The sequence below is a fragment of the Muscardinus avellanarius genome, assembly GCF_963383645.1.
Source record: "Muscardinus avellanarius genome assembly, chromosome: 2".
Taxonomy (NCBI): domain Eukaryota; kingdom Metazoa; phylum Chordata; class Mammalia; order Rodentia; family Gliridae; genus Muscardinus; species Muscardinus avellanarius.
The window spans coordinates 134,522,738-134,533,735 of NC_137787.1; positions in this window are offsets into that span (position 1 = coordinate 134,522,738).

Genomic DNA, 10,998 nt, shown 5'->3' on the forward strand with positions numbered 1-10,998 from the left:
AAGTAGACTAGAGATGGACAAAAAGTCCTATTCAGATCCACCCTGGGTGGGATATGGGAGTGGGTGGGGAGTTGTTCTCCCTGCTACAAATATCTGTTCATCTTCTAGCCATGGAAACAGACTCAGCTAAGAATGAGTTTACCACACATCCACCTCCTCCTCCAACCGTTTCTACTGCACGATCACCTTCCTCCTCTCCCTCTCTCTCCCACCTCTCTCTCTCTCTCTCTCTCTCTCTCTCTCTCTCTCTCTCTCTCTCTCTCTCTCTCTCTCTCTTACACACACACACACACACACACACATCTCTCATCTATCTGTCTCATTGCTCTGTCTCTCTCATACACATTCTCCCTCTCCTCTCCTCTCCTCTCCTCTCCTCTCCTCTCCTCTCCTCTCCTCTCTCCTCAATTCTTCTCTCCCATCTTGCCCCATATGTCCCTTATTTAAAGTCTTTCAGTCATTTGCAGTGCCTGTAACTCTTACTCCAATATTTTTAACATAATGTGTGACTAATGTTCCAATGAAACTCTAATACAGCAGAAAAGTAGAAGCATTTAAAATTTGGCTCCTTTTTAAATTCCATTCCCAGAAAAGCTATCATGCAGTGTATGGCCCATTCCCTGAGACTCTAGCCTCTAGTGACCAGGCAACATTTTTGGATAGTTTCTCCTCAATTGTCTGTCTGCTCTGTTTGACTACTGCTGCTTGCCATACAACATGGTATTTTGATTCAGGTAGATTTTTGTTCACATCTCTAAGTCCTTAATGTTACCTCTGTGACCTCAGGCAACCTCCCTGAGGCTCCGAGTCCCAGTAGCATGAAGAGAATAACCACCTTACAGTGTTTAAGGATTATGTAAGAAGTTATGTGTAAACCGACACCACATTGCTTAATACATTGTGAGAAATATTATATATGAAAATGTCAAGCAAACATCATGTAGAACTTTTGGCTTCAGAAGGTTCAAATTTTCCCACTATTTCTGCCTACCACCTACTTAACTCTCTTTGCCTTCCTGCATCTAATTCCTCTTCCATTTTCTCTACCTTCACACATCTCACCTAATTCCTCATGTCCTGTACCTTTCCTGCTCTGCTCTCATCTTCTCTTTGCCTACCCAGTCCAGAGACACCCGGGCACACGTGGAGACCTCACACAGCTGTTCCCCCCACACTCCGTGTCCTCTCTCCAGCCTAGCCCCGCCCACAGAACTCAGGCTTGGCATATTGCATTGTGGCACAAAGTCACATGTGACATATTGTGATGTGTCATGCTGGGCGTGGTGGCGCACACTTATAATCCCCGCGCTTGGGAGGCAGAGACAGGAGGATCGTGCAGGTTCGAAGCCAGCCGCGCACGCTGGCTTAGGAGACCCTGTTTCCAAATAAAAATGTCAAAATAGGTCTGGGAGTGTAGCCCGGAGGTAGAAGGGCTTCCAGGAACCCCAGTACCACCAAAAAAAAAAAAAAAAAAAAAACATATTGTGATATGTCACAATGCAAGCAAGAATGGTGGAGAAACAGATTGAGAACAAAGATTGCTGGTGATTGTCCTGTGGTTGAGGAAACATAAGAAATGTGTTGGAAATGATAGGTGTGGTGGAGCATGCTTGTAATCCTAGTACTTAGGAAGCTGAAACCACAGGATCACAGATTCCAGATCAGCCTCGGCAAGTTGCAAGACTCTCAGCGACCCAGCAAGATGCTGTTTATAAAACAAACAATAAAAAAGGCTAGGGCTGTGGCTCAGAGGTAGAATGCCCTGGGTTCATTCCCTAGTCTCAAACACACACACACACACACACACACACACACACACACACATGCACACACGCACACATGTAAAGAAATATGTTGGAAGGATTTCAGGGTTCCAGTAACACTTGAAACCATCCAAAATCAAATTGGGGTGAGATGGTGCCTTCTAGTTCAAAACCTGGCCTACACATCTACTGCTTTGTATGAGACAATTTCTATTAATAACATTTTTATTACAGCAAAGCTCAATGATACTTGTTGTGTCTCCTAGCTATCAAGAGGCCTCATTAAACCACTGTACCCATGGATTTTCTTTACTTCTGTATATTTGCTCAAATTACCCCGAGTTGGGCAATTAGCCAGAACCTGAGTTAGCCTATTTAGTTAAGATGCAAGCAAATCACTGATTCCCAAACTAGACTTATTTCCTTAAGTCAGAGTAGTTTTCACACTACTTATTCCTAGTTTTCAAGAATGTAAAATTCTTGAAGGGCTTTTATATATTGCTACTTAAATATTGCCAAATTTCAAAGAAGCTTATTTCTTCATAATAAAATCCACTCAACTCCAAATCTATAGTAACTCAATTTGGATGATTCAGATGCTAATTCAAAATCTCTCTGTGCCCCAGTGTTATTATAAGCATTTTTTTCTCTGTATGTATAAATGCCAGTCCAGAGAGAATTCTGGTTAAGAACAATGCCGGCTGAATATGGTGGTATACATCTGTAATCACAGTGCATGGGAGGCTGAGACAGGAGGATCATAGATTCAAAGACAGTCTCAACAACTTAGAAAAGCCCTTAGCAACAGAGAACTTGTTTCAAAATAAAATAATAAAATAGGGCTGGGGATGTGGGTCAGAGGTAGAATTCCCATGGGTCCAATCCTTAATATTAATGGAGTGGAAGAAGAAAAAGAAGGAGGAAAACAAGAAGGAGGAGAAAAGGAAGAAAGAATGCCAGATTAGTTTACTAAAATGCATTTGTAAAAACATTAAGAGTATCCAAACACACTCCTAGTAATAAAAACAAAATTGTGAGCTTAAGATAATTAGTTAAGCAGTAATAACAATGATAAATAACATTACTTACTAGAACATAATATGGTCAATAGTGTGTGTCAGGACTATTGTAAGCACTTTACATATTTACACAATGCTCCATGAGGTAGGAAATATTATTGTTCTTATCTTACAAATTAGGAACCTGAAGAAGGTCACAAAGCTAGTGAATGGTAGAATCAAGACTCTAACCCCAAAAAATCAGGCTCTAAGTTTTGTAAATTAATAGGGTTCACTTCCCCTCTTCCTTTCATTTAGAAATAATCATTTCTAAAAGATGTGTTTGGGAAAATTTTTACTCAAAAAAATGTTTGAAAGCTGAGCCTGGTGGTGCACACTTGTCTTCCCAGTATTTGGGAAACTGAGACAGGAGGATAGTGCAGGTTCAAAGCCAGCCTCAGCTACTTAGTGAGGCTCTCAGCAACTTAGTGAGACCCTGTTTCCAAATAAAATATAAAATAGATCTGGGAGTGTAGCCCAGAGATAGAAAGCCCCTAGGTTCCATCCCAGTATCACCAAAAAAAAAAAAAATGGTTGAAGAGTAAAAATGAAACCAAACATTTAACTTTGTAATAGATCTCAAACCAGTTAGCCATTCTTGCTGAATATGGACACAAGAGAATTAGGCTACTGCCTTTTTACCTAAATGTGGATACAGCTCCCAATCAGCCCCTCACTCATTTACATGCAGTCCTGGGCAGGGTCCTGCTTCTGGAGGATGCACACAGGCCTCTCAGTCCCCTGGGCAGCTGGGCAACCCGGGACATATGCACACAAGATGCATACGGGAGCCCTTCTTGGAACAGATTAATTTCTGATGACATAATAGAAGGTCATTCATTTGACGAATATTTATTGAGCACCTGCTATATGACATTGTTCTTTGCTCTCATGCGATGCAGCAGTAATAAAGGCATGGCGGGGAAGCTGAGATGGCTTAGTATCTGCACCCCAGATTGTTAGCACTTAATGCAGAGGTGGTAGGCAGATCTACCTTCAAAAGACCACCTTCAAAGTGCCTCAGCCTTCTGTGCCAGACACTAGGGACTAAGCCCAGGGGCTGTCTGCCACTGAGCTGTACTACCAGCCCTCTTTTATTTTTTATTTTGAAACAGGGCCTCACTAAGTTGCAGAGTGCCTCACTAAATTGCTGAGGCAGGCCACGAATCTGTGATCCTCCTGTCTCAGCCTCCCAAGTACTGAGATTACAAGCATGTGCCACCACGCCCAGCTCCTGGCACAGCATGTTAATTCCCAGCATCCTGGGAACGGCACCTCAGAGTAGCTGGAAACCCCATGCAGCACTTTGATAGGGTAGGGTCTGAAATCCAAAATCAAGGACAAGAAGCCCTGTATAAGGAGGCCCGCTCCTCTCCTTCCCTCACCCACAGGCCTCCATCTCTGAGGATCTGAAATCCACTTTCTGCTGCTAACCCCAATATGACACAATGGCTAGTGGGGCTCTTGATGGATACAAGGTCAGCCAGGTCTCAGCCAGCCAGGGCATCAACAGCAGACCCTTACGCTGCATCAGGTTCTGCACTTTCCTGTGATGGGATGATGCTAAGCCCTCAGAAGCCGGGCAATGTTGTGACTCCATGCTTCACAGGTGTATTCAAAGTAGAAATAGTAGTATATTTTTTTAAAATGCCTTTTAAACTTTGAAATCTTTGTTTCTTTTCAGTTCTTGGCACCAAAAAAAAAAAAAAGTGGCTTAGTAATGTCCATAAAATGAGTGGGGGAGTAAAAGACAGACCAGCCATGCAGGAACAAATGCCCTCTACTCCCAGGAGGAAGACAGCATCTAAATTCTTAAACCTGTGAGGAGAATAGACTCACGATCATTTCAGCAGCACCGTCTAGAAAGTTGATGGAATCGGGGGCCCTCTAAGGATCCTTCCATGGGCAGCTGGAGCAGATATCCTTCTGCTTATAAAAGCGAGTGGAAAGTAGTCAGACTGGAAGACACGTAGCCTCATGGATCACTGGGTTTTTGAATTGAGTGGTAGCTTGATAAAGCAGAGCATACCATCTGCCCTGGAAATGTCCACGAGGACACAAGGAAAGTGGTAATAAGCCAAAGAACACAGAAAATCGCTGAACAGGAAAAGGGATCTTATTTGGTTCATGGAACTCAGCCTCTTTGAGATTTTAAACCTCTTTCTCTGCTAGCACTGCTCTCAATCAGCTGTTCATATAAATATCAAAGTGTCTCAAGCTTATTTGTACTCTTTGCTTCAGTGACCCTGTGAACAATTTATCCTATGCTATTTACGAGGTTGAATGAAATCCACAGTTCTGCCTGACTTCTTTTTCCCCTTTAGACAGTCTGCTCCTCCTGCCTTGGAATCCTTCCAACTTGTAAGAATAATTTGCTCCTCGCCACCACTGGCCCCCTTCCCTCTGACACCTTCTTTATAAACCCGAAGGTTCTTCTCCTGGGATTCCATCAGTCTCATCAACTCTTCCCGGGAAAGCAGACCCTCGCTTAGGGACAAATGGCTGTGTAGCCTGTGCTCAGAGTCAGCCACGCTGGCTAGCATTTCTTCTGTACCCTGGGCTATTTAAAACCATCATTTTCTAAAGTTTTATTTCACTATTATTACTTTTTAATCTTTAAATTGGTGCACTGTCATTTTACATATCATAGTGAGGTCCACAGTGATACAGACATACACACATCACATGCCTGGTGTGTCGCCCTCCAGATCTGCTCCTCCCTCCCCTACTGGATGTATTAGTGAGATTGGTAGCAATACCTTCATATAAAGAAAGCATTATCTGAGCTGTTGCCTTCATTTGTTCTCCTTTTCCCCCTCTCTACCTCCCTGCCCCAATACCCCTTTCACTATTTTACTTGTATCTCTCCTCATTTATCCAAAGTGGTGTGTGTGTGTGTGTGTGTGTGTGTGTGTGTGTGTGTTAGTATTGGGAATTGAACACAGAGCCATTCTACCTCTAAGCTACACCCCTAGCCATTTTTAAATAAATATTTATTGGTGCATTGTAGTCACATATCTTAATGGGTTTAGAAATTTGCGGAGATATACATGCACACATCACCCAATTTGCCCTTACCCAATCCCATTCCTCCTGCTCCCTCCTTCCCATGCTTGGTTTAGTGATTGACTTTGATATGTTTGTTTAAGTACATCATATGATTTAAAGTTTCTCTCTTCCCCTCTCCCATCCCCTCAGATAGGTCACCTTAATTGTTCCTCTGCAGGATCTCCTTCTTCATATAGAGTACCTCCTGTCACCCATTTCTTCCTAGCTTTCACATATTAGGGAAAGCATCCAATTTCTACTTTTCATGACATTTCCCTGTAAATGCCATAATTTTGTTCTCCTTTATGGCTGGGTAAACTTCCATTGTGTACACATCCCATAGTTTTGTAATCCACTCATCTGTTGAAGGACATCTTGGCTGGTTCCATAGTTTGGCAATGGTGAATTGTGCAGCTATGACCATAGTTACTCATGCATTAATTTAGTATTTTGGTTTTCATTCTTTGGGGTAGATACCCAGAAGTGGTATTGCTGGACTATATGGTAAGTTCATTTTCATTCTTCTGAGGATCTTCCATACTGTTTTCCAAAGTGGTTGCACTAATTTGCAATCCCACCAATAATGTATTAGAGTTTCTACTTCTCCATATCCAATCAATTATACTTCCTTTCTTCTTTGGAATTCCTTCTTTTATTTTCCACACTGATTCCCACTTACTGAAATCCTGAAAGCCAGAAGGTGAGTAACTTTGACAAGATGATCACTTACAACCAATTTTTTTCAATAGAGGTCACTTGGATCTGGGAATCTGCTGAGAGATGAGGCGAAGCAGTGGCAGCTTCAAGTGCTTCCTGACCTTACAGTTGCAGAGACCCACTGGTTCTTTGCTGTGCAGCAGGCCCTGATCTCAGCCTCGCTGGCTCCAGTTCCAGCCTTGCTGTGGAGCAGGTTCTGGTCCAGCCTCACTCTGGAGTAGGCCCTAGTCCCTGACCCCATGGGCAGGACATCTAGGTCTGGGGCTGGAACCCGGAGGCATTTGACCTCCAAGCTACACCCCCTGCCCAATTTTTATTCTTTATTTTGAAACAGGGTCTCACTGAGTTGCGAAGGGCCTCACTAAGTAGCTGAGGCTGTCCGTGAACCACGATCCTCCTGTCTCAGCCTCCCAAATGCTGGGATTACAAGTGTGTGCCACCACGCCCAGCAAGGTTCCCATTTCTTATTCAATGTTTTTTTCAAATTTTGTTTTAATGAAAGAAAACAGAATGTGTCTTTTGCAGAAGCTGGAACCCCAAATACCTAGCAGCAATGGATTTTATCTCCCCACCAAGAGTGGAGGCCCACAGCTTCACCACAGAGAGTGGGATCTGCTGCTCCTAGCACACCATCTCCCCCAGCATGGTGTAAAGGTGTGCGGTGCCCCCCATGGGGGGGGGGGTGGCAAGCCTGGCCTGGCCATGTGGGGCTCCCTTCCTCTGATGCGCCCCGAACATTTTTCTTAAACAGTACATTGTCCAGAATTCCTGAGCATGTGCAGCAGGAGCAGTTTACATTCTGGGAGATTTTTTTCAAAAATTCAAGGTGGATTGGATTGTATCTGTCTGCCTCTCCCGAATACTGTCTGCCCCCGCCACTGCCACCACCACCACCATCTTGATCCTCTCTCCCCTAGTCATTTTTTTAAGCAGGGTCTTGCTAAGTTACTGAGGGCCTTGCTAAGTTGCTGAGACTATCCTTAAAACTGTGATCCTCCTGTCACAATCTCCCAAGTACTAGGATTACAGTGTGCTCCTCCTCACCCAGCCATTTTCTAAGTCATTTAACCACAGAAACCAAAACATAGTCCTTTTCAGGGTTTGTACATCTTGATCAATAGGCTTCTTAAGGCTTTGGACCTGTCCCTATTAGCATCTTATGAGGTAGGAACAGCAGTATTATGACAGTCACCCACACCCTGTCCTTGCAATGGGATGCCTGGGCAACCAAGTGTTATAGATTCCCTTTTAGGTCCTCTCTCTTTGTCAAAAGACCCTCTGTGACTCAGCAGCTTGCAACCTGTCTAACAAGTTAGACCTTTTCCCTCAAAGCAGACTGAACACGGCTGCCCACTGCCTACCATGTGACAAATAAGTTAGAGAAACACTGAAGAGACTCTTCAAAATCAGAAGGCACCCACTAATAAGCTGCAGGTATCTAGAATCATTCTTTTTTTAAGTAGAGATCATAACTCAACTATGCTCAGCTATGTTGTCATGGTAAACCTTCAACTACAACAAACAATTCCTCCTGAAGGAAGTGTGCTGTTAATGGTCACTGCTCTGATTATCCTCTATAGGAAAATAGATGGTAATTTCCCAAGAAATAACTTATACCTTATCATCTGATATAGTAAAATTTAATAAAAATATAAGACTTTATTAACTAAAAATATGAAATTCTTTTGTCCAACAATGTGCACATTGGAAACTCCACTGAATTTCAGAAATGTGAGTTTCAAATTGTGCTTTGAATTTACTAATATAGATTATTCTTTCCTAATACATATGAAACACGATTTATATAAAACACTTAATGAATAGTTAGCATAATCACTGTATGCAGTCTATCCTAAATTCTTACTTACTTGTGCTTCCCTACACAATGACTATAGGAGCTGAAAGATTTGCAGTTTCAAACAATACCAGCCCCTGTATCAAAGCTAGATAAAAAGGGCCTGAGTATTTTAGGCATATGCCAACATATAGGTTCTGAGAATTTCCTAAATGATGATAATCTTTAAAAAGTAAGAGCACAAAGACACTAGCCTCAAGTTACTCTGAGTCTAATGAGGATGAGACTGAAAAAATGTGTCCAGGGTGTCAGGCTCTTTGTGAAACATTACATATAATTTCACTTAATCTTCACAATAACCCATTGTCATCTCTGTCTAACAAAAAGAGAGAAGTTCAGAGAAATCCATTCCCTGAGATTATATAACTGGTAGCTTGTTACACAATGATGTGTTAGGAGCTGCAGTCACCAGAGAAGAGGGCAGGCTACATAACTGAGTGAAAGAAGACAGGGAAAGAACTTGATTGATTGGATAATGAATTCAATGACCCTGATTTTGATATCTGCCCAAGTCATTTCTGAGATCAAGTCCTTCACACAGAAATATACATCCTGAGATCAGAAGGCAACCAGAGCTGAGGGTATGAATAAGTTCCTTCGGGATCATGTACAAACCAGAAGAGAAAGGCTGAAGATTATATTTGGGTTTAAAACAAACACCAAGAACAAACAACACATAAGAAACACCCAAAAGAAGAGGAATTTGTCACAAAGACTGACAAGAAACAGAACAGAGGGCTGTGGGCAAAAGGTATACAGCAGGGGTAGGGCATGGGAGAGCCCGGTTGGATCATGGCTAAGAGCCCAGTGGAGTGGAGAGGCAGGGATGAGCCAGAAGGGGGCAGTCTTCCCCAGGGGATGGCCAGCGGGGTCTGTGCTCTCTCCCTTTACCCCAGATCGAGCTTAGCGCAGGACACAACATCTCAGAACTCTTTGCTGAAAGACTGACTAAATTATTTTACTAATCAGCACTTAAAGGTGTGAGGTCCCACACAAGATGAAATAAAATCAGAAGATGGTGAGCATAGGCCTGAACAAGAGTGAAGGTCACCTCCTCTAGGACAAATGAGTTGCCAACACGGAGCACACTGCTCAGGTAGAAGAGGGGCTTGCATGCTGCTGGGTGAAATCAGTGCATGGTTTTCAAAGCGTTATCAAAATATAGCTCAGCGGTATTCCTTAACAGGAGGTTTTACTAAAAAAAATTAAATAAGGTAAGTACAGTAATGAAAATCTTTGGTAATTCACAGCGGTTTTATGGTTGCTGTGCTAAAATGGTCTTTCCTGATTTTTAACCATGAGTGGCATAGCCTCTCATCGCTGATAGTTTAATATTAAATGCTTGAAACCAGGCATGATGCTGCACACCTATAATCCCAGTACTTGAGGAGCTGAGACAGGAAGATCATAGGTTCAAGGCTAGCCTCGGCAACTTGGTGTGGCCCTCAGCAACCTAGCAAGACTGTGTTTGAAAATAAAAATAAATTTTTAAAAAAGGGCTAGGAGTAAAGCTTGGAGGTAAAATGCTCTTGAGTTCAATTCCCAGTACTATAGATAGATGATTGATAGATAGATGGTAGATAGATAGATAGATGATAGATAATAAATAGATGAAATAAATTATTAGCTTTTTAAAAATAACAAATACCTTCATGTTGCTGTAAATAGAATGTTTTCATAAATAAATAGAAAATGAGATACATAAAATAAGAATAAAATGTGGAAATTTACCCTTCTAACCCAGGAGAGGACAGAGACCCTAGAAAGAAAACCAACAAAATGCTAAGAACCTCAGACTTGTGTGTGTGTGTGTGTGTGTGTGTGTGTGTGTGTGTGTGTGTGTTTTACTGGGATGTATATTTGTATCTATGTATGCATGTGTGTGTCTGTGTATGTATGAATGTATGTGTTACCCAGGGGGATTCTACCTCTGAGCTACACCCCCATCTCTATTTTATTTTATTTTATTTTATTTTATTTTATTTTATTTTATTTTATTTTTGAAACCTCACTAGGTTATTATTGAGGGACTCACTAAACTATTAAGGCTGGACTCAAATCTGCCATCCTCCTGCCTCAGCCTTCCAAGTACTGGAATTACAGGCTTGTGCCACCTGGTCCCCACAACCTCTTTATAGACAATAATCGCTCTTGCCTTTAATTCTGTGGCTACTTTGAAAGAAATGCAAAGTTGTAAACAATTTAGAAAAGGCCACAGGAGAGTTTATCTTCTCCATGCATTTCTCCAAGTGCCATCAGATACAGCACTGTGACCCTGGCCCCAGATAAAGCCAGTCTGTCCAGTGCCTGTGACCTCCATCACAGTAACACTGGCCATCTCATTTCCCTCTGGATTTGAGTTTTCCTCTTAGACTTGAAAAGTCTTAATTTCTACACATTCTGGCTCCAACATTCTAATCAAAAGATCATGCGGCTCCCTGTGCAGACTCACTGACTGGGATACAAAGGCAGCCCCTTTACAAGGTGTGACTGTTCCAGGAAACTTGAGGATTATGACATCTTCTCAAATCATCCAGTGGATAAACTTGTCCCACTA